This window comes from Anopheles aquasalis, chromosome 2, assembly GCF_943734665.1.
Source record: "Anopheles aquasalis chromosome 2, idAnoAquaMG_Q_19, whole genome shotgun sequence".
In the NCBI taxonomy this organism is placed as follows: Eukaryota; Metazoa; Arthropoda; class Insecta; order Diptera; family Culicidae; genus Anopheles; species Anopheles aquasalis.
Window position 1 is genome coordinate 19,555,001 of NC_064877.1, and position 27,344 is coordinate 19,582,344.

A 27,344-nucleotide genomic window follows, 5' to 3' on the forward strand; every position below is an offset into this window, starting at 1 on the left:
CACGCGATCCAATCCCATTAAACTGATGCGATTTAATTCCCCATTTCCAGCTCTCTCCCTCTTTTCATCCTTTCTCTCGTTGCTCCCCCATCGCGGCCACACTATTGCTCGTGTGTAGATTTGTTTGTTTCAACTGGGAGCCGGAGGCGCTTGTTCGGTCGTTTAGCGTGCGTCACTTTCCAGTTACCGGGAACGAAACGATCCGTTTCCGCTTTTCACAACCGTGTGCGAGCACCCGAAATACCGGAGGAATTAGATTGCTAGCGTTTTCTGTCTTTTTTCCCTTTCATGGAATTTCGTTTGTTGCATCAATCCACATCCCAATCCTACTCTATCACTCGTACCAGGGGCCCCCTGGTGTATCACCTCGATAATCGCGAGAACGGCTGGAACTTCATTTTCCGGGTTTTTGGAAAACCTTCCCCGCGGGCACCCGGTCTCCATCAGCATCTTATCGTCGCGCATCCGGCGCTGCCGGAACAGGTCGCATGATAAATGATTTAGTGAAAGACTCCACCAAGTTCGTGTACTGGCTGGTATCCGTTTGGACCGGGAGCCCGGAAGTTTATGCTTTCTTCTCGCTCTCTCCAATGGCGTAGAGTCTTGCGAAGCTTCTGGCATGAGTTCGGTAGTTCTCACTCCGACCGACGACGCAAACGATAACAGTCGAATGTGGTGAGGGATATCATTTGTACAACACGAGATTAGCCATGTCGAGGAGCACGGTGGCTGCTGGCATACATTCGCGAACGCGTATTCGCGCAGAATGAGGACCACGTGAAGTAACTCTATCCAGTAAACGGAAGCTCCAACTCACCCCGCTCGTTCTTAACTCTAATGAATTACGACGAGCAGCAGCAGCAGCAGCAGAATTCTCATCCTCTAGCCGGATTAGCGGGAAGAGTGATGGCGCGCTGTCCACCGTCTGCATGTCTGCGGTGGTCCAGTTGCGGTCGCAGCCCTACAGCAACAACACTCGAAATCCGAGAATGAGTTCATTTAAGTGTTTTCTTCGCTTTTCATGGCGATTTTCGTGGAAAGCGAAGAGCAGGTTGTCTACTTCTTTTCAATGAAAAGAGCATTAGAAGCAGCATGGCACTTGCAGCGCCGCTACTCTTCTTTCCTTTCATTCCATTCTGGACCATTAGCTGCCAATTAATGTAAAGGGATCAACATTCTGTAGAACGAAACCGTATTTCAAAACAAAAGCGCAGGAAAGATTCTTCAAAAAGATGTCAATTGCACACAGATCGCCTTGTACACCACCGTCTGTGGGTTGCGGCCGAGAGCCTTCCGAGAAGGAAAAATCGCCTTTCGTTCGTCTCCACGATGTGCCACGGACCAAAAACGCCCCTCCAACGAAGCATCTTTGAAACGGAACGGACACGCTTTATCTCTGCCCACTCGACTGTAACCCCGGTTTGCGTCGGTGCCCGGACTCGACTCGATTAGCATGCAATCCACCAGCTGCTGCTCCCTCCCCACTCACTTGACCTCGGTCGCTGGTTGATCTTGATCGTTCCGGAGACAGACGGTTCCAACGGCGGCACTCTTCCCGCTCCTTCTTGCTTGCAGTGAGTGTCTTCCGCCGACGATGAGTTATTATTCACACAAGAAGTCGTTGTGGTTAGTCGCATTAGGGTTGAAGCTGGGTGGCCTTGTAAGCGGAAAGCTACACCTGGCCTGTGACGGTGAAGGTTAACGACTTGGAAGCGGAACTCCGGCCCAGCTCCGGCCCATTGACCCATTAGTAATCGCCAATCGTCTTAGCCCGAGGGCCAGTAAGACGTTCCCTGTTCCCGTACCGGTACTCTTACTCGGTACCGTAGCCATCAACGTCAGGAGGCAGATATGCAAGGCAAAACCGTGAGCCTCTGGCGTACCGTGATCTCACGTAAACCGGAAATGGAAGCCCCATGGTACGCCTCGAAGGGGTTGAATGGCGGTCGCGTCGAGTTCGTGGCTAAATGTAGCGTCTAATTTATTCAGCCCCAGGGCAGACACTCCAGCAGCAGGCACAGCAGCCAGTCTGTAGCGCTGTAGCTCTGACCAACGATGGTGCCCCACGGGAGCTCGACTTTTTCCAGAGGGTTAAAGGAAGACGCTGCCACCGTCGGTGGTTTCTTCGAGATGATTTTTATGCTCCCGGTGGAACGTTGTTTCGGTTGATTAAGATTTTAGACGGGTTGGGGCCGATCGTGTCTCGGGGCAAGTCGGCTTTCGGCTTTTTGTGAAGCCAGTAGCTCACGAAATCCCTCCCGCAGGGAATATACACTCCCTGGATGGCGGATGGACGGACGAGTGGAAGTGTAATGGATTGCAAATGTTCTGGAAAATGGCGTAAAAACTGGATTTAGTATTTGGTTTTAAAGGAGAAAGCACCTTAGCACCGTAGAGCCGTAGTAATAGGGATGTGTTGGAATGCAACTACGAGACCAATTGAACAGCAACGAACTGCGTCTACACCTTGTCTAGTGGGAAAAGGAATGTGGAAACGGTGATAGCCCATCCAATCTGTGTTCCCAATCGAATTAACTTTCCCCCTAATCAGAGTGTGCGTTCTCTGTGAGAACTCGGCCCGGGAAGCCACAACACAACTCAAAAGCTTAACTCCCGGGCCATAATAACAACACGGAATGGTAGGGAATGAGCAACTGAAGAACCCCAAGATCGGTTCTCTCGCGTTGTCTCTCGCGTGAAATAAGATTTTCTCTTCCAAGTTCCCACGAAATTCGTGAATTTTTAAATGAACCTCGCGAGCGAATAGAAGCCCCGCGGTAATTGGAACTGGCAGTGCCGCGTTTTTACCGGGAATCTGGGGCCACATCGGAGACACGGTACAAGGTGAAATTGAAAGAGACCTGTCGTCGTGTCGGGACTGGTACTTGCACGCTACTAGTCGGTTAAAAGGTTAAATTTATTACAATTACAAGAGGAGAGTTCTGGTTGCCGGATTTTTTTCGTTGCCATTTCGGCCAAAAATAGTAAATTGGTATATTTAAATGAAATATTAAAGAGGAATGGATCGAACCGGAGTTCTTTCTATCCTGTAGCGTGTAGCCAATGCTTCTGACTGAAAGAAGTGTCCATCTTGTACAACTCTCTTGAGCAATCGATCCCGATTCCTGAGTGGAAAAGGTAGATGGACCGTGGAAGTGAAGCAAATTCGATTTTACTTCCCACACCAACCGTTCGTTCCCGTTCGTCCCGTTTGAAAGGAACACCTCTAGCAAGATGGCCATCGTGGTGCCCATAATCCAGCCCGTTCCATCAACCAACCAACCAACCAACCATTACGTCGATACAATGTCGCCTGCATCAAAGCACTGCATTCCAGTGATGCAGTGGATGGTGTTCGCTTCACCCGCGATCCTCCTTTCAGTGGTAGGATTACAGGGCTAAGCCAGAACTCAACACACCCCAATGCGGCATTGATACGACCCTCTCCCAAGATTAGAAGGCGAACTACCCGCCGGGGTCATCCTTTTGCATTTTGTCACGTTTCCGGTCACTTGCAGTGGTCCGGGACTGGACTGGGCAGTACTCGGAAGCATCCGCTTTGTAGTCGATTCGGTTCGGGGTATGATCCACCTTGAGCCACGCTCCTTTACTACTCAGGGTCCAGGGGAAAGGAAGAGCCATAATCCACGAGAACACAGAGAAACACTCGGAAAACTCTGCTCCTCATTCTCCTCCACGATAACGCTACAGCACTTCTACCTTGCTTGTTCGTTCGATGCAGAATTGGAAGCGGTTGGCTGGATGGGGCAAGTTCCACATAAAGATATATCAAAGTCCTTCGATCGATACCCCCCCTCCCGCCCATCGACCACAGACGGGAAGCCCCGGGAGTAACGATAAAGTTGTTGTCTTAAGAAAATTTATATCTCGTCTTGGCTCACTCGCCGTAAACTTTCGTTTTGCTCGAGTCCCTCGATCTCGATCCGGATCCAGGAATGGATTCCGGTGATTCGAAGGGGACCGTGTTTGGATGGGAGTGTGGACCAAGTTTCGTCACGCCAGCCCGCTGCTGCTGTTGGTGTGAATTCTCTTTCTTTCCGCAACATATTTGCATCCAACCGTGTGGTCTGCATCCCGCCCAAAATCCCATATGTTACATGGAGTGGAAGATGAGGAATGGAAGGGGGGGGGGGGGGAGGTGACTGGAAAGTTGGGTGTGAAAAAGGTGGGTGCTAGAACTCGTCCGACGTACGGCACCTTGAGCGCAAACAAACAAAACACTAAAATCCCTTTACCTTTTTCCCCGTTAAGGCAGAGCTCCTGCGACTCCCGGCACCGATCCCGATAGTTCCGGGATGCAAACATTCCCTGTGCCAGCTGTCAGAAGCTTTTAGCAATCCATTTTCCCCGCATGAAGTAGAAGAAACCGTCTGGGTAAAAGAAAAGGGGGGAAAGTTTTGGCGGATTGGTGTCACATCCGGTTGTCGTTTTATCTGTACCCCTCTGGCACTATCTTTACATTTCACCGGCACTCACATGCACTGCAGTGTTTCTCTATTATGCATCGCTAGTGCATCGCGGTTACGAGTGGCGCAGGTCGCACTGTTGCGTGTTTTATGTGCGAGATCCTTCGATCAAATTGGTGCTCACACCAACCATTCGATGGAGTTTTTTTTATCGCAGGATTCCATCGCCGAAGAACTCCAGGATAGAAAAGACATCTAGCGATGATCCATCCAATTCGAACCACAAACAATCATCTTCCGGCTCAAGTCCGGTGTTGTTCGAGCAAATATTGGCCACAAGCTGGGAGGTAAATACCGTTGTAATTACCGTAGAGCATCGGTTGATCGCTTCGGGCCATTTTAGTATTCCAGTGCACCCAAACCAAAATGTACCTGAAGTATCTTTAAAACCCTGTACGATGCTTGTTGATTGGTTCAATTCAAACAAAGGCTTCCCATGTTGTACAGTACGTTCTGTCCAACGTCCAACAATCCTGCAGCATAGGACCACATCCGGGAAAAGGGAGTCACTCCGAACCGCCTAGTAAATCAACACAATCTGGTACACAACCAACGAGCAACCCAAACCCATCATATTCGACGATTGATTTACATTCAAAGTACAATTGCCGGTACCGAGTAGAGCTTCTCGGCCTGTTTACCGAAGGGTGGCCGCCCGCGAGCAAGAGGCCGATCTAGTTGACAAAGTCCAAGAAGTTAATCAATCTTCTGTTTCAACCCACCCAGCAGCGGGGACACGTGCTCTACCAACAAGTCAACAAGCCCTGAGCCCTGACCACCACCTAGCTCCACCGATCCCCGTGCGGGAACAATCAATCAGGCACGACCGAAACGGTTGATGATGGGCTTCGCTACCTCGCATCCAAGGAAGCCACAACGGAACGATCGCCTACTACGTATGCGTCTGCGGTAGGCGCATGAATTATGCAATGGATGGACGTGGCTGGTGCGTTGAGCAGAACTACCGATGATGACGATGATGATGAGGCTGACGAATGGTCGTAATTGAGCTGCGGTGAGAGCCCGGGGGCAGGGAAGGCAGCAAATGTCGGTGCGATGGAGATGTTTGCTGTTCGATGGTGCATTCGTCCACTCACAGACACTTACTAGTGACCGCCAGTCAGAACAATCGCCCTTTTTGGAACGGGGTTTTTCCAAGATATCGGTCAAAATTAGTGACGTGACCAGGGAGGGCTTTATCTGGACGATTGCAACCATCGCGTAGGAGGGGGTCGGTGATCGGTGATGCTGGAAGATGATGACCATGTGCGACGATGATGGCCACACACCGCACCGCAGATGATTGAATAATAATAATAGCCGTTTGATGGAGCACGGGACGATGGAAGCAGCAGTGTGTGGAAGAGCTAATGCCAGATAAAGCTTCACTAATAGGATAGGGCTTAAGTAAATTGTTCTTCGTAATTCTCTGTCGCAAGAGGACCTTTCGGGTACGCTTGGGAGCGCACTCTCGCTCCAGACACACAAAGGCAGAGTTCATAAAGCGCCACCAACCAAAGTGACAGTGTACGCAGTGTCCATCCCTGAGGCGTGCAGCAGCAAGTGAAAGTTGCGCTACGGAAGCACACCGAGGGCCAATAACTCGATAAGTAATCTAAGCTTCATACAAAGTTTGCTACCGCTATTTATCATTCGGAACCGAAGCCACCAAACAACACAACCTTCTCCTTCTTCTTCGTCTTCTCCTACTTCTCCTTTATGGAGCATAACGAAAGTCCATTAGGGCGCTAAATCAGAACAACGCCATATCGCAAATCGAATGATGGACGAGTGCAATCAATCAAATGTATGCGGGGCTGCTGCTGCTGCTGCTGCCGGCTTCGGTACGCGAATGATTGAATTTGTTGGCAAAAGAAAAGTCTCCGCATCCCTCCACGGTACACACAGGTACAGGCGCACCGGAGCCTCTCACTCGCTCAAGACAAATTGTGTTGTTCAAAGTATAAAGTAAGGTTCCAACCGGCAATCCATACCGGTTCGTGCAACAAGCGGAAGATGGAGAGAAACTTCAAAAGAATTACATTTTAATAATATACCAATAAGCTGTTTGTTATTAACTCCGTTTGGCAATATTGAATCAAAGACTGGCAATCGGGTGCGCGTTCCCGGGGACAAATATTGGTTTTCACAAGAAATCGCTCCCCGTGAAAAAAGGGGGCTTCAAAAGGCAAATCCTGGCACACACATTACATTACACATTACTGCGTGCCTCGCTACACATCGGATCTCGTCCTCCGATCGGTAGCAGCTGGTATCCCGCACTGGCACCAGAGGTCCCTTTTTATTCCCTGTCGAAAACACGTCATCAAACTTGTTGCACCAAATCATACAAGTGTCCTTATGCCGTCCACCGATGCGAAAAAGAAACCCCTTTTTTTTAATCTCGGGATTCCCAAGAAACTGACGACGACGGCAGAGAAGCAACAAGATAAAAACGACCTCCAAACGGTCTCTCGAAGCACCGCCTACTTCCAGCAACCCCATCGGCAAATGATTACTAGGCTTGTTCATTTATCGCTCAATCTAATCACGTATACACGTCCTCGACGGCTGCCCAAGTGAGCGAGCGAGCGGGAAATCAAAAAGAACATACAGAAGAGCACTCCCTCCCCCCGCCCTCGCCAACCTATTCAACCCCTATAACCGATCAGCAAACGAGGTGCCATTATGTGGGGGACCGTAAATGTTCGTAAAACACATCCGCTGCCCAGCATCCCGGGGCAGCATCCTCTTTCCAAGACGATGACGCACACCATCGGCACCCATGCGCGCGTGTATATGTGGCCCTAAAACCAGAAGAGAGATCCCGTTTGACGTTTTGCTCGCAAAGCAGGCGTAGACGGATTAAATTTGCATCATGTGTGTTTACTTTCATTTTCGCCTTCACCATCGGCACAGGGAAACGGGAGAAAAGGGATCGCAGCAGGCAGAGACCTCCGCCGCAGCATCATCGCAGGCGGAACGTAAGTGACAGCTGGAAGGGAAAATATGAAACGTCAAACGGATACGTTTCCACGCGTTTCGCCCCGAACTTGTTTCCCGAAAAATCCTGCCGAACGGCTAGAGAGCTCCCAGCGAGCGTCATGCAGATCGACGAAGGTACCGCTAGCATAGGTGTCCTTCTCTTTCTCCTACAACCAACCAGCAGCATAGCGCTGGCGTGCTCGGGACACACCACCGGAAATCGGGTTTCATCAATTTGCTTTAACAACGTAGGAACAGCGGCAGCAGCAGGAGCACATGGAGCGCAGTAACAATTTCAATAAAAATGAGCAAAACTTCAGCCCCGCATCTCCTTCTCAGCCTGTTTTCCATCGGTTGCGCTGGCAAATGAAATGAATTTCGGAAGTAAACATAAAAGAGAGCGGGAGAGAGGGAGACACGGGTACGGGATGGCAGGCAAAATGGGGCAAAGTTTGTTGGCACAAGCCCGGTGACGGTACTTCCTGATAATGCCTCCGTGTATGTTCGTTTTGGCCAAGTTATGAAATCACTTAATGTTCCCGAACGCACCCAGGGACAACCAGTATTAGCGACAAGTCAGAGTTGAGTTGCTGCTGCTCGTGCTGTGCTGCTGCTACTAATGCTATTTGCATAATTCGGTTGTCAATTTTCATAATATGATTAATGTTTCTGGAAGCAACACTTTTTTCCGGAACTGGGCGACTGGGACTCACACGGAACGAGTTGTTTTGTTGTATTTTTGTTGTCAATTTTGTCAAAATCATCTTAATTGCAACTGCACAATGGACCTCGATGCCTCATGAGCGACAATTTACGCTCCCGGGCACGTCTCGCGCCCGGGCGCCTTAAACGCGAATAAAACTTTCATAAGGCCCTTCCGCTCCCCCACCGCAATCATGACATTTGGTGGCGCCATTTTTAAAAATGCATGGCGTCATCTGGTTCTCCCCATTCTGCGGCCACAAGTCCGTTTATGGTGCCAACGGATGTGACGCCGTTCGCCCGCGTGCACGAGGTTATCATCGAGGAGCGAAATCATCATTGTCTCCCCTGTATATTATACCAATTCCATCAAAGTGTTTCCCTTGGTGGAATGTGTTTTTTGCCATTGTTTTTCCAACCGCCCTTGTTGCTTTGTTTGTTGCCACCGAAAGCTCAAACACAGATCGGCATCAGGGAATAAACGCAAAAGTGTGTTTCGATGAGTGTGGTTGTCGAGGGGTTGGATTTTTATTGACAATGCGGTTTGGTGCAATAAAGTGTGCGCACGACTGGTGATGGATAATTCCTGTTTTTTTTTCTGCCTTCCTTTTTTTCCATTCGCTCGGCCAACTGCCGCTGTGAGTGGACCATTAAGCTGTGGCCCGGCATTGGACGACGGTACTTGAGGTTTGCATTTTATTCATTTTCTGTAATGTTTGCTCAACAAGCGGGGCACTAAAAATTCCATTTAAAAACATTATCTTGCCTCGTTCCGGAATGGCCACATTCACGCACACCCCTGGAGGGGTGGGAGAGTGACAAAGTCAATTGGAATTGCCTCGTGCCAATCCCTGGTGCCGGTGCTAATCGATCGACGACGAATACGATGGCGACATGATGGAAATGGAACTCCCATTTACAGCCCATCCCTTACGAGGTCACGAACGGACGGACCTGGTGGGTGGGATCGAAAAAGCAAATTGGATGGTGACCACCGCCACCGGCCATTTTGAATCGTAAAACAAACCACAAAACCACCAACGGAAACTGGAAAGTGCAAACCGCACCGTCCGCCACATCGTAAGACGATTAACGATTCGTTCAACGGGGGTGAAAAAACGGAGGAAGTGACTGGTGGAGGAGGAGGCGGAGGACACACACATGTCCATCAACCGCACCAGAATGGACAAAGACATAAAGCGGCCAAGACCATTTGGGTGCACCCATCAACCCATTCCCGCCCGGGGGTTCGTGGCTTGATTGACATAACACACAACCATCAACAGCAGCAGCAGCAGCAGCAGCAGCACCAGAAGCAGTTCCGAACCTCCGGGACCATGCCAATGAACATGGCCAACGTGCCGAACATGGCCACTGGCAGTGGCAGTGGGTGGCAGTCAAACTTTTCACCACGTCCACGACTTTTCGGAGCGAGGTGTCACAGTTGTAAACTCGTAAGATATTCGACCACGACCACCACCATCACCAGCATCCAGTAGTTGGGTGTAGGTGGTCGTAGGCTGTTCCGGTTGCCTTTGCTCCACTCCTACAGATCCAGCCAGCAAAAGGAAGAAGAACGCAAAGAACGCGACAACGAATGCAACCGATCTGGGAGAAACCTTTTGCTCCGGCGTGAAAAGGTTCCTGGAAGGCGAAAGTTTTGTTTAAACTTCAACGGGAGCGTTGGTGGTGATCGGTGGCTACGTTCACTGGACGAGACCAAGCGCCACCAGGCTGGCTAGAGAAATGGTGCGCTGGTCGTGTTTCAGCACCGTGGGTAGCAAAGCTCCTACACACGAGGTTTTTTAAAGTAAAAAGTCCCCCAGTCTTTGAGCTCTACAAGATAAATTGAGGCAAACATGTTCTACAATCCGTAGGCGCAATGGCGATTCAAAGGCAGCAGCTTTAAAGCTGTGGCCACGCGGTCACGCTCTATTCAAATCTAAATCCGACGAAAAATTAAAGAAGAACTGCTCACACCATCGAGTGCATTATCGGCCGCATTAAATCCAATTCATGGCGGTAGCGTATTAGTTGTGCAGTAGTGCTCACCGTCAACCCGGCGTCTATCTCCATTGAACGTGGTTTCCACGGTAACAACGACCGTGTGTCCGACCGACAAACATTAACAGACTACTACGATCGAACGGTGGTGCTGTGCGTGACATGTAGAGCCACAAAAGCCTCATGACAGCCACGACGAGCTCACCAGCTGCTGCTCACCATCATGGACTGACGTGCGCATCCGGCATTTTGTTGTTTTTTTTTTTCACCCCTCCACGCAGTGAGGGGAAAACACCTCATTCCACTCGTGTCCGTACACCTTTTGCGGAGAGGAATTATGCACAAAAGCTGGGCCAAAGTGTCGGGGAGCGTTAGGCCGTGATTTCCACAAATGCTTGTTCACATTTGAGCCACCCTTGGATCACATACAGGGAGCACTCCCAACACAAGCACCATAAAACCACTTGTCGCATTCATGAGGTTCGATGAGTCGGAAAAATGGCACCACCATCACGGAATTGGATTAGGCCGCTTCCACTGCCTCTGCACCGCCGTGCCCTACCCTACGCTATCCGATGGCGCCATGGGGATTTGCAGTTGCTCGGTTTTTGATGATTGAAAACTGCCATCGAGGCCGCAATCGAGGAGCGAGCACGAATCCTAAATAGCTGCCAACTGGCTCAACCGAGCACCAGGGTTTAACGGGAAGTGAGCTAGAGAGAGAGAGCGAGAGATCGTCCTTCAAAAAAGGATTTGCAGTATGACCCAACTCTCCTGCCTTGCCTTACTGGCTGCTCTACTGACGAAGGCTTATGGCGTGTGATTTCCACACGATTTAGGAGTGTGCGAGAGCGGATTTGCCAACGTTGAACGTCGCGTTATGTTTTCAAATGTTTCCAGAAAAAAAGATAATCAATCCGGTGATTGCGATGCGCAGCATGTGCTGTTATCCGTTTAGGTTAAAGTGAAAATATTTTATCTAACTTTGCACTTGTACAAAGCAGAGTGGCGCAGTGGAAGCGTGCTGGGCCCATAACCCAGAGGTCCGTAGATCGAAACTACGTTCTGCTAAGCCAAGTTGATTTTTTTAAAAAGTATGGGTACACTTTTACTGACGTTTTTTGGAATGAACATTATCCTTCCAGAAAAGAGGACTTAAAGAGCGCTTCTATGCTTAAAGCTTAGTCTTGCACACTCTGATGCGGCTCTAGAAGTTCGTATGTGTTGTTCGCTGCGTTTTTTATGCATCCAAAATCTTACTTACACCACTAACATAAACAAAAGAGAAACTAAGGGTTTAAAGAAGCTTACACCAAGCTAGATTGATTACCTCTCGAGAAACTAGACAGCGGAAATCATAATAATTGTAAAACATCGTACAATGAAATTATGATGCATTATGCTGAACGAAACGAATTTGAATGAGCCCGTCCAGCCTCCGTCAGCAAAGCTCTCATAATCGATTGCTTTCGCTCACAGGCGGTGGTGCCGAGCTCGTCGAAATTCAGGACCCATTATGCCTGCCACCGGTTTGGGGGCATAATGCCTTATAATAAATCACCAACCATCAAATCGCCGCTCGTGCAAACGCGCAAAAGAAGCACAGAAAAGGGCCGGGCCGGGCTGCATTCGTGGCCTCACATTGGGTCAAAAGCGTACCGTCGTACCGTGTGGTGCGACGACGCCTGATGAGCCTGACGAACGCGGCCAAGCAGCCACGAGAGGACCAAGAGAAACAACAGCCGCGCTTGGACAAATTTCCCTAAGTCATGATTCAAGTTCCCGCTTAAATGGCCGTGATTGAGGGCAATTTTCGCTGATGCCACCACTGCCACCACCACCATCCTGTGGGGACACCTTCACAACGGACCGTCTTTCTTCTAGTTAACTTCTTCAAACAGACACCTCCCCGTCCTTCCCTGTTTTCGCGTTTAATGGCAACGGCGTAGCAGAGCAGAGCAGACCGTTTTGATCGCTTTAAGCTGATGGGTGATTTGTGCCTCCCTCCAACCTTCCCCAAGGGGCTATGATTGAGCGCTTTGGATCTCAAATGTCTATTAGGGGACCATCGGTTGCTATCTCTAGCGCCACCGCTACGAGACTGATTATGAGCACGCGAAACGCAACGAAACGATCTGCTCACACTTAACATTAACGGCGTTGTTGGCTGCGTGCGATGTTGGCAACGATAGCAACGCATGACAACATATTCTCAACACAAAATCATAACACGATTACGCTGGTGTATTACTCACCGCACGCGCTGAGTAATCGTTTAGCAATAAAATGCGAGTTTATGCGGTCCGGGTCACTTCGGTCACATTCGCTGTCAACGCACACCAGCAGCGCAAGCGTGCTATCTGTGTGTTACCATATCATCATCCTAGCAACGCTGTAAGCTGGGCCCTGGCCAACTCGCTGGCGGTCCATCTCTCCCTCTCTACTCATCCATCATTTTATGCTCTCGTTGATTCGGAAGTAGCACGTGTTTATCGACACGTGCTCACTCGCACGATTGGCGTACGTTACCAAGGAGACCAAGACCAAGGGACCAAGAAAAAGGGGTGCTGGGCCAATGGTGCCATGCTGGTCTGGTGATTCAATTTTGGCGAACAAATAACAACGAGTGATAACGAGAAACTCGGAGCGATGCGAACGAACAAAAAAAACGGTGAACTTTCAACAGATGCTGCGCTCCAGCTGAAGCGATCCTTAAACTACTAACATTTCCAAACAGACACACAAACACACTCACACGTACAATGGATGATGGATTGCGTCGCTGGCAACGGAAACTCTCTTCTTTTTTTGTAACGCCGCAACGGCACCTTCACGGGCTTTTGGTGGGCTGAATGGGTTGTTGGCAATTTAACGTTCCACATTAAAGCTGCCGGATGCTTTAAGTGACGTTAATTTCATTTTAAAATCTCACTAAATCGCTGGCAACAATTTTACATTCATATCTGCGGACCCATTAATCATCGTAATAGTATCGGCACCAGAGCGTAGTTGAATGGCGCTTAATAGAAACACGATGTACGAAGGTGCATCTCATCGAAGCGATGCATTTATCAACCGCACCATGGATGATAGCGCACAGTTCGACCTCGCTAAACACAAAAAAGGAACAGAAATTTGCCTCGCATTCTATGAAGCGTTTTAAAGTGCATTCCACTCCACATGTGAGCCCAGGAGTAGTAGCGGCAACAACAGTGAAGCTTTGGCAGTGAAGCAACTATAGAGCTGAGGGTGTAACCGGATACTGGATGGGTTGCAGCTCACCGGCGCACATCCGAAAACATGTGCCTGCTTCTCACGTGAAGCAGATTGATTACAGCCGATACACACGCCCGTAGAGACTGACTGAAGTGTGATCCTTCAGGGTGAATGAGGGGCACTCGCTCGATGCACGATTTTTGTGTACCCTTCCACACCCCACGGGATAGTTGATGTGCATCGTAGCATGTTGCTATTGCAAATCCTGGTCCTCGGTGCTGCGATCCACAGAGAGCGCAACGAACCGAACCGAACCGAAAGCTCAGCATAAAAGTATCCTCCCCTCATTGCATTCATGTAGCATGTGCCGGGATGGGAGCCGATTTCCAGATCCTATCGATCGCACCTTTTTGTGTTTTCCGATATTTCGGTTCATTCCACCGGGAAGGTAAGGTCGTTCATTCGATTCACACTTCAGGGCGCGCGCTGAGCGAGCGAGAAGTCAGCTTCGAGCGTCCAAAACCAAGCGGCGGTGTGGCCACAGATGGTATCACGTAATGCTGAGTGTAATGCTTTAATTTAAATCGATTGCTTCACTGAACAGCGACTGAAAAAGGGGGGCCACTTCAGTTCCCCGGTGCTCACGATGTATTGATGCGCAGAGCGAAAAGAGGTGCTGGTAATGGTGCTGATGGTGGCCGGGTGCATCGTTTGTCGAATAATGAGCGCTATATTTTAAGGGAATTAAGTTGCAATACCTTGAGCGGCTTGTACTGTCTCCCGCTTTATTGGGAACTCGTTGCTACTGTGGCGCCCATGCTGCCTCCCATAGTGAATATGTAACAGTGCGCTCCGTTTCTGAAATAGGATTTTCTCATTAAAAATCGATTTCAAACGAACTCCCGACGAGGTAAGCTGGCCCACATGCTGTGCTTTCAAATATATGAACAATGGCGATGTAATGGAATGGTTGGAATGGAGCGAAAAAAAAACAGCGCAACAATGCACCAGCTCGCGAAACAGTAACGTTCCATTTCAATTTGATGCTGTTCATCATTCCATTGCCTGCCTGTGTACCTGTGGAAGCGTGAAAGGAAGAGGGCTTCATCATGATTAAAATTATAATGACCACGGTTCCCCGGACCGGACTCGGTACTTGGACTTCTCATTGGGTGTGTGCCTGTGTTTTCATTGGCAACCAGCCCGACAGAACGGACACCAGCAATCATGTAACGGGCCGTGTATGCCCACTGGTAACCGTTACCATTACCTGAGTGCATAATAATTGGCGGCAACACGTTGCTTGTTGATTTTTCATCACGCTAATTACTGTCGTTACGAGCGGAATGGCACTTCAAGTGAGCGTCTGTTTATGCTGCCATAACGCTTGACAGTTGGAAGAACTGTGCGTTGTTAATGCTTTATGGTGCTAGCTTTTTTAGAAGTCACCTCTTCGCTTTGTCTCGCTAGGTGACAGGAACAAGGGCTCGCTGTTGGATAGCATCGTGTTGGCATAAACGCTTGAGTAGCGGTTCGTAGAGTTTGTTAAGCGTTTTAAAGAATATTAGTTGAAATTGATCAACAATTCGGAGAGGTGTGTTTCACAGTGATGCATTAATGATGCAGGATGCTAAATAGGAACCTTAAATAATATAATACCATTATTTAATATTTTTTCCCCATTCTTACTGTCAATATCGATTGATTTCTGCACAAAAATGGAACCATATAGGCGCAAATGATTCAACAGTTCACGACTTGTTGACACTTATTTTATGCTGCTTTTGCACTGCGTCTAAAAATACTCATAAATAATAAATAAAGAGAACGGCATAAGTAAATAAACAGTTTGATAAAGGTTCTGATTCTAATTGACTGGCAGTTTTAATCAGAGAGTCGATTCGGAATAAATCTTTGATGTTCTTTGAATTCTCCAAAATTTAATCTCAATTTACGCTGGGGGAAAAAGGGGAAAGCCATCGTTAAATATCAAGAAGTTCAACATTCATAGACACCAAATGGAACCAAATGAATCTCGAATCAAATTTGGCAATACGAATTGCACCGGACACAACCAGAAATTCCACAGTTTTCTTCACCACTTCTGACCACCAGATCAAATCCGTTCATTTTTCCAGCTCACCAACAGTTAAGCTCCATTCCTGCTGCATTTGTTCCACGCAAACGGAGAAAAGAAATTTGTCGTTTGCTCTCTTTCAAACGAGCTGAAAAGCTAGAAAGCACAACACCCCACACCTTGCCTTAGCACAATAGCTTCTGGGCTTCTGGGGAGAAGCTACTGCTGGCCATTGCTTTGAGCGCTTGGCGTCCGAAAAATAAAGGTGACGGTGGAACCACTCCTTCCGAACATTCGGCAGGGTCACAGCTGCAGGTCACTTGTGTGTGTTTGTGTGTCCCGGAGCTGCATAGCGGTGTGTGAGTGCTCCACTGAATCGAATAGACTTAACAAGATTACATTTTTGCAATCATAACACAAGTGAACCCCTTCAAATACGTGTGATTATGTTTGTCCACCTGCTGCCAAGGAGTGGTGCGGCTGTGATTCAAGGCATTCCAGCTGCTGCTGCTGCTGCTGCTGCCTGGCCGCCTTTTGCGTCGTCCGGCACTCCAACCAAACCTTTTATCATCCCTCAAGGTGGGCAGCATAAGCATACGGTTACGGCTGTAGACGATGCCATAGACCACACACAGCTTCTGGCAGTTGGTTTGCTTCCAGTGTGCTCTTAGTCTGGCTAAAAGTACCAGAAAATCCTTGCTCCAGCTGCTGGTCCTGATAAGTGGTTCCATTCAGTGGACAAACCCTTCTAGGCAATGGTTCTTTTCGAAAGAAGAGCTCGGAGAGTGCACAACAAACTTACTGCGGTGGTTAGCCTAAGAATTAGTTCGTCTACTCGAAAATGATCAAACAGCCCCATTCAACTTGATCCCATATAGCGTCTTTTCCATCGCTCTCTTCATGTTGGAGCGCCTCGGGTTTTTGTGTCCTTTGAAATTGGGATTTTGAAAGTATAAACCACATCGCCATAGGGGTGTAGCACGTTCTACAGCCCCGAATGGACGTAGCTTACGTATCCCTCTATCAATTAAATCTCTTTCACAGCCTCCTAGATACAATTAAACTTGAAATAGAGGATGGTCGTGAAGATGCATGGCATTACTAGATTCCCTTTTGCCAGACCACTCTATAACTGACCCAGTCGACCTATTAACGTTTTTAAACGGTGCCCATAGCCAGCCCATTCCGTACGACCGTAATGAGCTACAGGGCATGGGGGCTAGGAAATCACTAAATAGAAAACTTCTCGCTGACTACCTCGGCACAATTCTATCGTCCGAGGTCAAGCGGAACAGAGCGCGACGCTTTCGACGGACACTCGACGAGTCGACGATAACAAAATCGGTTGCTAGCGACGGTAAGCGATTATTAATGAGCAGCGGCAGGGATGGTGAAGTAATTAAGATGGATCAAAATTTATTATCTAATTTCAGTCTGCACCACCGTGCTAGACCCTGCAAGCGGCTCGTAACGGTCCGGGTCCGCTATGCTGTCGAGTAGATCGAGTTCAGGTTTAGGTTCAGGTGGAATGAATAATTTACTACAACTCGTTCGCTCGCTCGCTCACTCGCTCCCCGAGGATACTAGTTCATGTTTCGACGCGGATGCTTTCGCTGGCAACGCGGCCCTTCGGTCGGTCGCGCCAGCTTAAGGGAGCTTCTGCATGGAAATTAAGGACTCATTAATGGATGGCCCAGAGCGCGGTTGTGCGGGATCCTCTGTTTTATTTTCTTTTTCCTCACCCTCTTTGCGAATACGTTGAATGTAAGGTATGTAGAACGGGTTCACTTTTACGAATGTGCCGGATACGAACCCGATTTATCGCAATCAAGGGTATCGATCGATTAAGTTGTGCTCGAACCGTGCTTGAGAGGGATTTTTGGCAAACCGAAAACATCAATCAAGAGTGTTATACGTCTTAGCAGCTCAGTAAGACGCGATTGAAGATGCCATCCCTCTATCCCTCTATGTTGCTTTCGTTCAACGGTGAGAGCATTTGATCGAGAAAGAATTTTCCAATAACGATTCGGTCCTTCAACGTCGTCTGCAACTCTGCGGTCTGACGCGGGATAAGGTCGTTGCTGGCCTGCGGTATCTGCGCGCTTGTAATTCCCTTTGCAGCCCCCACCCTCCACCGTGTCCATAGTTGCACGGTGAAGGATCCGAAACCCCGAACCGGACGGACTTTGAACGAAACACACCTTCGTCTCGTGCAAACCCGCTCAACCGGTCAATGGCGGTATGCGGCTGTGCTTCAGGACCGTCAAGACCACCTGTCAAATCAAGTTTAATCAAATTGTCATTTGTTCGGGACATGGGCTACCGGAGCGAGCCTGAGATCTGAGGAAAAAAAGGGATACTTTTCACCAACCTCCCTCTCTGCAGGTGATGGTTTGACCTTCTTTATTTGATCCCGGTCGCCGCCTAACAACATCCGGTTGTGATCCTTGTGGCACCACCACATCCGGTAGCATTCGAAGATTAATATGGCGGATTTCGCTTCGTGCAGTTGCTTTAATGAGCGAAAAGGTGTTGAAAGGGAATGAAAAATGAAAGGAAAGGTTACCTTCTTGGTACTGTTTGGAAAACTCGGTTTCAGAATTCACCTGAAAACCAAAGTAAGTGAAGTTTCTTGGAACTTCAACGGCAACAACACTTTCTCAAAATGTCATTAATTGTCACCCCCCCCCCCCCCCCCCCCCCAAAAGAACATGATAGCATCTGGTACAGGGCGCTAGTTTTGCTCAAACTACCATTTGTTGTTGATTCCAAAACACGAAACAGCCAGCGAATGCAACGAAGCCACAGGCTGAGGCCACAGGTGACACATTTCGTAATTAAAACTGTCGTACGATTGACTATTTTGGACGGTACCAAGTCGTACCTGGCGTTGCATAACACGCCACAGCGGAGCAACTTTCCGTTGGTTCCGGCACCCAAAACCTGTGCCACAAACATTTGGGCCCACCACTTTGAACCATTCCAACGAACCGACGGTGTACGACGACGACGATGAAATAGCACCGGATACGGAAAACCGAAACACTCCGTTGCCACACCACAGGAACACACAGTTCCTGTTCAGGCGCCCCGAAAAAGGCAACCAGACGGACAGCTCCTAGCAGCCACTTGGTTCGGCTTTTCTCTCGATGCCATTTGTGAAACAACCTTGGTTCGGTTTGGAACTAAACAGGGGACTGGTGGGCGGACAGGTTGCACTGATAACTTTTCAGATTTAACGTCTCACTGCACGCGCTCACTACTGGCAGACGGCGCGAAACCAGCCCAGGTGCTTGCGTCGGTTGCTAGATGGTGACGTTGAAGTCCACAAATGAAGACATGATGCTGTGGTTTGTGTAATGCATCGAGAGTATGCAGCAAACAACAACAACAACAACGCACCGTACGGTTTGCACACGGTTCCCGGAACCTAATAGTGCTGGTAATTACACCACAAGTTACACAGCGTATGAACACCGATACCGGCGTGTTTTGGGAGCGAGATGCTGATGCAGGAACATTTGGAGCATTTGGTCATGTTTGGCGCGTGCTGGCGTTGCAAGGACTGTTGCTGTGCAGCTGTAAGGTGTGTTTGCTGTAGCTTCAAACTTTCATTGAGTAATGAGTCTTGCAGAAGCTGAATATCATAAATTGAAGGCTTTAGAGCCCGGGTTTCGAACTCGCGGCCAGCTAAATTATTTTATGCGGCTCGTGGCCAGGTCTACGGTGTATTTGTATGTTAAGTTTGGTCATTAATTGTATGTTGTAGGTAATTTTATTCTATGCATACGTTGGAATTGAAGATAAATTGATTGAAGAAACATTTTTTCAATATTTTAACATTCACCACACAAAAGAGTATGAGATCCTTGGGTTATTTAGCGATTTAAATTGCTATGGAAAACCTCTGAAAGTACCGGGTACCTGGCGCCTCCATTTCGAAGGGCGCCTCCATCATCGAGTTTTGTGCAACGGAGCTAAATCATATCGTGTTCCCGGCTAATTTTGGTATTGCCCTTACCTCTCTGGTGACAAACACCGGCACTGATTGGGTTTTGGTGAGAAAAAGCAAATTTAGTAAAGCCATGCACCTCCAAATGATGTGATGACATGACCGGCGGAATGGTTGATACTTTTAATTGTGGCCCGCATGCTAATATGAGTTTCAGAGCCCTGCTTTATGTGCTGTTTTCCACGTGAGTAGGACACAGGAAAGGAATTTAAGTGGTTATGAGGCGATAGTAGATAGTAAAACAGTCCACTGGCCACGGTAAGTATATCGCTCCCTTCATTTCAACATCATCATCGTCACCAGTTTACCACAGAAACAAAAAAAAAGTTGCATCTTTGTTGTCTGCTGCTAGCGGAAAATCATTTCTTCTTCACGCAATCGTCACGGGAGACGGAGAAGACATTGTTTCCGCTCATCCTCCTCTTCACAAAAAAAACCACTCACCAGCGGAAGCGAAGAAGTTGCGCCGATCACGTACGACACGTCAGTTTGCACACCAACTTCTCTTTTCCTTTCGGCCTCCTTGGGCTCTCTCTCTGAAGTCCGAGGCTTCGGTTTCAGTCCACCCACCCAGTGGCCATCACTGTCACTGTGGCGGAGTGGAAACACGGAAACGGAACGGAATAAACTCGCTCGTCAGACAACAACAATAATAGTTGAAGCAGAAAAAGGAAAGGAAGCGACCAAATAACTTTCTTGCCAGACGTCATCGTCGTCAGCGCCGCCGTCTTAGTCTGGAATGGACTCACTAACGATCCTGAACTCCACAGTGAAGAGAGGGAACATCAAACCGAAAACGTCCAAATGCTTGTCATAACGAAGACGATGACCGCGTCATGACCGGACCGTCGACTCCCTCTCTCTCTCTCTCTCTCTCCATCTTGCTAACGCGGGGTCAAGCGTGTCTGATTTGATCATACTTTGCAATAATATCATAAACTCCGGGGCCACTACTAATACTTCTTAACTTCTTCTTGAGCTCATACCCCTCGCCCACGGTCCAGATGGTCCAGACAAGATAAATAAGGTGACGCAACAAACAACAACTACTACTACCACCACTAGCAGGAGGAGAAGGAGGAGGAGGAGGGCTAGGCTCACAATAACTCGCCTTCGGAGCTTGGCCGAGAAGTTTTCATTCTCCTCCCGGACCCTCCTGTGACATTAACACGTGGCTAAGCGCACGTGTTGTAGCTCGCAACTGAGATCGTAATCCAAAGACACATTCAAAGTCTCAACATTAACTAGAGCAAAACGGATGAGCATAATTGGATTTAAAAAAAATGAATTCCATGACAAACTTGCGACAGTCTTGCATTGGGACTCATATTTCACTCACTGCGACGCGAGCAGCAGCACACTGGTAGCTCATTTCCACCAAACCGAGCACCAGCCACAATTAGTATTGACTAATGAAAACAAGCGCTCGGCATCACTTTCTGTGATAAACGATTTGGTACCGAGGGGGAGGTCACTGGACAGCCCCCAGAGTGACAGCTCTACTGCTGTTGCTGCTGCTGCGCACCGCGACGAACAGAAACCAGACGAAAAACCAACAAAACGAAACTGAAAGAAAGGTGCAACAGTGCAGCACCATTTCGCTCTCGGTGTGCTCATTTCAACGCGCTGACCATCGCTTTGCCGCGTGCGTTTTTGCACCGTGACTTGCGCTCCGGTCTTCCACTGTCAGTCATAAATCATCAGCGAAGACAAATGCAGAACATGGAACCGTGACTGGATAGTGTCAGCGCACTCACCGCGGCTTTGCGTTGCACTTTTTGTAATTAATTAGAACGCTACTTTTTGCGATAGAGCATCCAGGGGTATCCAGCTGGTCACAATTAACAAATTGAAAACCACATCGCACCATGGAAGAAGCTACTTTAAACGGGAATGTTGTGCGCGTGTTCCCAAAAAAGACAACCAACCAAAGTACCGTTGGAAAAATCTCAATATGTTGTAGCGAGCGAGTAAGGAACTTACATAAGACCGATACGATCCACGGAACTGCGCGCACACGGTTCTCATCAATAAAACATGAGTATGCTAATACGTTGCCTGGTTCCTGGTGCTGGTGCTGGTGCTGGATGGATTGTAAATCATAACCATGTGCTCCGTTACACCTCCGGTATCTACTTCCGCTAGTCTGCACACGGCGCACTGGCGAGAATGGAGATGAAGATGCTCCCCAGGAACATCCGCCATTCTGTGCTGATTTCCCATGACCAACGCAAAACTTGGCCCGTCGGCCCGTCGGTTCGGGCACGGCGCAATCTTAGCTGCAAACTATGGGTTAGTTATTTATTTATTCTGCCGAGTTTGAGTTTCGGGTAACGGGTAATCATAACACTGCGACCGGGACCGGGCCTCTCTAGTCCAGCCCGTCATAGAATTTTGTCATAGTCTTCGGAGCGGCCTCGCTAAAGATGCCATTCGACTTTGGACCTCGTTCCGTATGCATGAAGGAGATGGTTTTGTTGAGAAAATAATCATTATACATTTAAAATTACTTTACACTCCTCCCCATTTTCCTGGCACCTTTCGGAGAAGAAGATGTGTAGGAAATTTCTCGGTTCGGCCACGTGAAGCCAAGGCTTGTTGCGTCGGAAGTGTTCGCTTTGGGACCGGGAAAACGATTCCTCATTAACCATTCCGAGATTGAGCTCACATGGAAGCTGCATCTTCTAGGAATCCAAAATCTAAACTGAATCATTTGCTTCACGGTTAATAACTTGTCCGGTCCGGTTTAGTATTCAAATATGTAACAAGTGCTAAGTGACCATCCTCGTACTGGCATCTCATTACGTATCACCGTTGCGGTGGGCGGACAAACGGCCAAACTTTCACACTCCTAACATTGATATCTCGCATGATGGTGAGGCAATACACACGCGTGACGAAGCCATTTCCCACCATTCCGTAATGCAGAACCACCGGAGAGAGAGAGATAGAGATGGAGTCCGAACAGAAACTTTTCTACCACGTTCCACCCATCGGCTGATGGGCATCTCTGCATCAATCCTGTACCGAAGTTGTCATTTTCACGCTCACGATGAAACGATCACGGCAATATTTCGCCACCATTTTCGCACAATTTAGTCACACACGAGCATGAGTATCCCCGAGGAGGTCTGGAAGGGGGGCGAGAAGAAAAAAGCAGGTATCATAAACTTTCGCATACCAACATTACAGACAGCTGCCATTTGGGCAGCTCTTTCTCTCTCGCGTCCTGGGAGACTTTTCTCGAACTTTTTCGCCACGTGACTCGTGGGTCCCTCGGCTAGTGAGATGCATGTTTCGCCATACGGCCATTCAACTTTCCGCCATCGTCCGGTTTCGGTTGAATAAAATCAACGGCAACAAACAGAAGAAGGCGAAGAAAAAAGCTTAACGCACCTTTCGCCGGTCAGGCAACAGCAACAACACAGATGGTCACATATCGGCCGACATGTTTGGAGGGGGTGGTTTTTGGTGGAGAAAACAAAACGGGTTGGCCGCACCGCATAACTATGGTTAAACTTTCGTCCGGTCAGTATCCTTCGGCTGACGATCGACACTAAACCCCGTTTCATCGCTAAACCATGGCCAGCAAGTGAAAACTTGCGTTCCATGCCACATTCCAATGCATACCAAGCGTCCGTCGAGCGTGAAGGTGCCGGACCACGATAGCAACCTTTCGTTAAGAACGTTGGAAAAGGGGCGGTTGGAGGTTCACTCTAAAGAACTGTTGAAATTCCTCGCTTAAACTCGACTATATGGCTTTTACATGGCCAATATAATTTGAGAATTCTATTTACAACTGATTAAAATGTTTGTTAAAAATCTATATTAGTTAACAGTTATTCATTTCTAACGTGCAAACACACTTTTTCTCTATTGGCGAACTGAACTAGCGATATGTTTGCTTTCAACTCCTCTTACAAAACAAAACTGCTATCGTGGCCATGAACCTTAACGATGCACATGGAGGCGCCTTCATTTTAGGAGCGAGTACGCATAGAATCGTTCCAACAAATTTAGCTGCCACTGGCTAGCATGGCAAGAAGCGCATCAGAACCGACCGTTTTTCGACCCCGGAGTGAAACGAGCAGTGTATTCACGCAGAAGAAATCCGTTTTACGTGGCCGACCATTGACGCGAGATTAGGAGCTGGAGCTCCAAATTCGGTACAAAACCAATTCATTTCAATTTTAGTTGGGTTGGGGGGGGGGGTGAGGTGGTTGGCCAAATTACAGTTTTGCTGCACGAGAAGGCCAAACAAATGTGGCTCGTTTGTGGGGCTGCAGTAGCCAGTTGCCGTTGGTAATTAAAAGCTTCGGTGGGGGAGAAACTTTTGCTAAAACTAACGAACTCTCGTGTAAAGTTATGCTAAACTGATTAGCGCAAATTTAGTTCTCAAACATTTACATCAGTAGGAACCACACACACTCATTTACTAGCGCCTGGCCCGTATCCTCGAATCCTGCTAACAGTGCAAGTGGTTCGTTTCACGCACCAAATGTGATTGAATTTACGATCTGCTTTACTCGGCCCACAATCTATGCCCCAGAGAATAACAAGTTAATGTTGAAGCGGGAAACGTTAAGTGATCCGGAAAGGAAAGATACCAATCTGCCAATCTGCAACACGCTGTTGTCAGTTTACACTGCAATTTGGTCACCAATAAACGGCAAAGAAGCTAATAAAAGGTCCAATACAACCACAAATCACGCACAGCAAACGACAGTAATGGGTCACTAATCGGGGGGCCACAGCATGAATCGACGACCATTGGCAAACGTTTTTGCAGAATGAGAGTGAGAGAGAGATTCATGGGGCAATACATCTTTACGACACCACAAATCTAGCCTGGAACACGGATTTGACCATTTGCTGCTGACCAGCACCATCACAACCAACTCCATTCTGTCCATCCATTACCAGCTAAATCAAACTCATTCTCTTTTACCCCCCACGCAGCAGACTAATATGTCCGGACCACTAGACGGAAAGACAGAGTGATAAGAGTATCGTTAAAAGTCGTTCCCAACTCGATTACTAATTTTCTACGAAAACGTTCGCGCGCTCGAACCGGGGAGCTGCACTGGTGCATTTTCCAATTTAAGTTTTCCCAAAGTCCGAGTGTGCAACTCGTTGACGGCGGTGGATATTCCCTCGCCGCGAGGGCTTTATTTGATAAAAAAGAAGAAAAGGTGAACAGGGAAGAGTGGCCAAGACAGAGAGCGGGAGAGACACTGTCCGTTAGTGAAAGTAAATCTCGACAAAACTTTGGTATTTGAACCCTCGCGGCAACCCAGGAACCCAGACTCCGATATCTCCAAAGATCTCCCGGTCAGTCCCAAGGGTTGATTAAATCTTGGACGAAATTTACCGGCGTAGAATCCTTCATCCATTCCGGGAACCTGTTTGGAACTTGCCGCTTTCCTTTTTTGCTGCGCTCTCAACGCCATTCTTCACCGTGGACAATATCCCAGAGAGAGCCCTGGAGGGGCCTGGTGCTGGTGCAGGGGCCACCAACAAAAGGTCCCAGTCCCGGAAAGACTGGAAGGACCTTTCCATTTGACGATGGATCGAGATGCTTCTCTTGTTCGAGCACAATGTACCCAGATCCTACCTGAGCGCGCGGCAAGTGACCAACAACGCCCAAACAACGGCCAAAAAGGCTGGGAGAAAAACAGTCCCGGATCGCCGTAAAGAAAGAGTGCGAAGAGTGAATTTGGTGTAAATCGGAAATTGGCATTTTAAAAATATTCCTTCGTCGCGACGACGACGACGAGCTGTCCTTCGCCTTTGCCACGCTACGCCACGTTACGATTCCTTTCATTTTGCCTTCACTTTGCACAATCCACTTGGGAGTGAACTCTTCCTGATGGACGTCGCGGATGCTTTTCTATTCAACGCTGCAGCACATGAATGAATGGCAGGCTGCGAAACGGAATGAAATCACATTTTCCGTCTCCGCTGGCCACTCTCCAGACCCGAAGTCCAGTCAGCATGTCGTGCAGTTCCATTCATACGGTCAAGCAACTAGCAACAGCTGCCCATTGCGATGGATGATGAATGAGTAAATGGCCTCTTGGTAAAAAGCTGGCTCGTGTTTGCTTCACTCCTTCCACTCCATCGAATGCTCTTTTCGAGTGTCCTGGAATCGTTTCATTTTCATTGGAGTCCCATTATACAAATTCTATCCAAGTTATGTCAGCTCTTGTTGCCGGTTTCACTCGTCCACTATTTCACTTTGATATTTTAAAGCTTTAATGACGTACTTTAAGCTTTTAGGATTATTCGAAGATTTTTTTAGCAAAGTTGTATATTCATTTTCATATTTTTTTGTTGATCATTGAAAGTATTTGAGTCAAATGATGAATAAATGAAACAAAACTAAAAGAATGACGCACATGGAACTAGATCATTGGTGTACGATGTAAAGATGATAAAAATATTTTAATAATTTGGTTAGTAAAATAAATTTTATGAAACTTCATTAAATTACTATAGCACTGTATGTTACAGTTTTACAAGCTTTACTCATGCACCATAACACTTCGTATCTACAGTTAATCCTGCAGAGAGTACTGATTGCATTTGATGCTGTTCTCTTTCGTCGCCGCATAATCTGTTGATTAATCTCGAAAAAGGATTCCCGTTTTGCTAGTTTTACAGGCCTGCCATCCAATAGCCCTGATTGATCCTTTTCTCTATCGCCCATCGTTCGATTCGTTCCATTCGTGAGTGAATCCCATTTATCCCCGCAATTCATCCGATCCGATAGGGAATAAAAACGTATCACCCCCCGAACGGTTGCGGTGCACTAAAATCCTTTTTCATGTAGCCATGTTATCGGGGCAACCTCGAAGTGATGAAAATCGATACTCATTCGTCAGGGGTGTGTGCATGTAATAAATCGGCGAGCAGCAAGCTCGTAACTGGAACTAATTGTTTATTGCTGATGAGAGCTATATTTCTTCGATCGTTTCGAGCAATCTTACTTCTCTGCAGACCCAGCAACAGCACACCACACGAACTAATGTTGCACACACGTCCAGACAGCAAATTATTGTGCCACGGCTCCAGCGATCTACACAGCTTGGCACAATATGGCTTACCAGTGCTACACCTTCACCGTTCGCGCTCGCACTGGAGACCTCCCGAGACTCACCCTTCACGGCAGCCGCACCAGTGGTGTCTATAAATATTACTCGATTAATTATTCATTGCATTAATTACTTCGCTCCACGCCGATAGGGAGATTCACGGTGGCGCTCCAACGGTTCTCGAACGGAACGCGCCGTCCGAATGGGAATATAAGTCTTACGGAATCACGTTCTGCCTTGTTGGTTCCGTTCGCCCAACGGCCCAACGGTGTCATATCTCTTACCGAAGCAAATCACAGCACTCCTTATGGGCAGAATACTAAACATCGAAGGCGAACTGGTGCCTCGAGACGCTCAGAGTCGACGTTGGCCCGAGTGGATTTACTTAAAACCAATCTTACCATTCTAATCGCCATGATTGCCGTCGTGCTTGTCTGGAACGATGATCGAATGGCGTAGAAATTCAACTGGTAATCAACACTCAATGCAATCATAAACAAGCTCCACAAGGTATTGTAATCGTTTACGATGCACATTAAAGGCATGCTAAAAGAGTTTTGAAGAATCGTGAAATCGAATCCAATTAAACTCATAGACGCTTATTGACGATTGATTATCGATCAACTCAACGTGGCTAAATTATACGTAATAGCCTAATTTACCATCACCTTAATCCTAGCCAAGTCAGTTTCAATTAGCGGTCATAGGCCATTAAATGCATCGAGCCACTTGAAAGATGGCTAATTACCGCCAAAAGCTCTTCTTAT

The 27,344-nt window shown here is 48.0% G+C and overlaps 1 non-coding gene across 1 annotated transcript; it reads left to right on the plus strand.

The window, feature by feature from the left end:
* The first annotated feature begins 11,177 nt into the window (after positions 1-11,177).
* Trnam-cau (transfer RNA methionine (anticodon CAU)) lies at positions 11,178-11,249 on the plus strand. Its single transcript has one exon. It is a non-coding gene; the product is annotated as a tRNA-Met (tRNA).
* Positions 11,250-27,344: the final 16,095 nt, after the last annotated feature.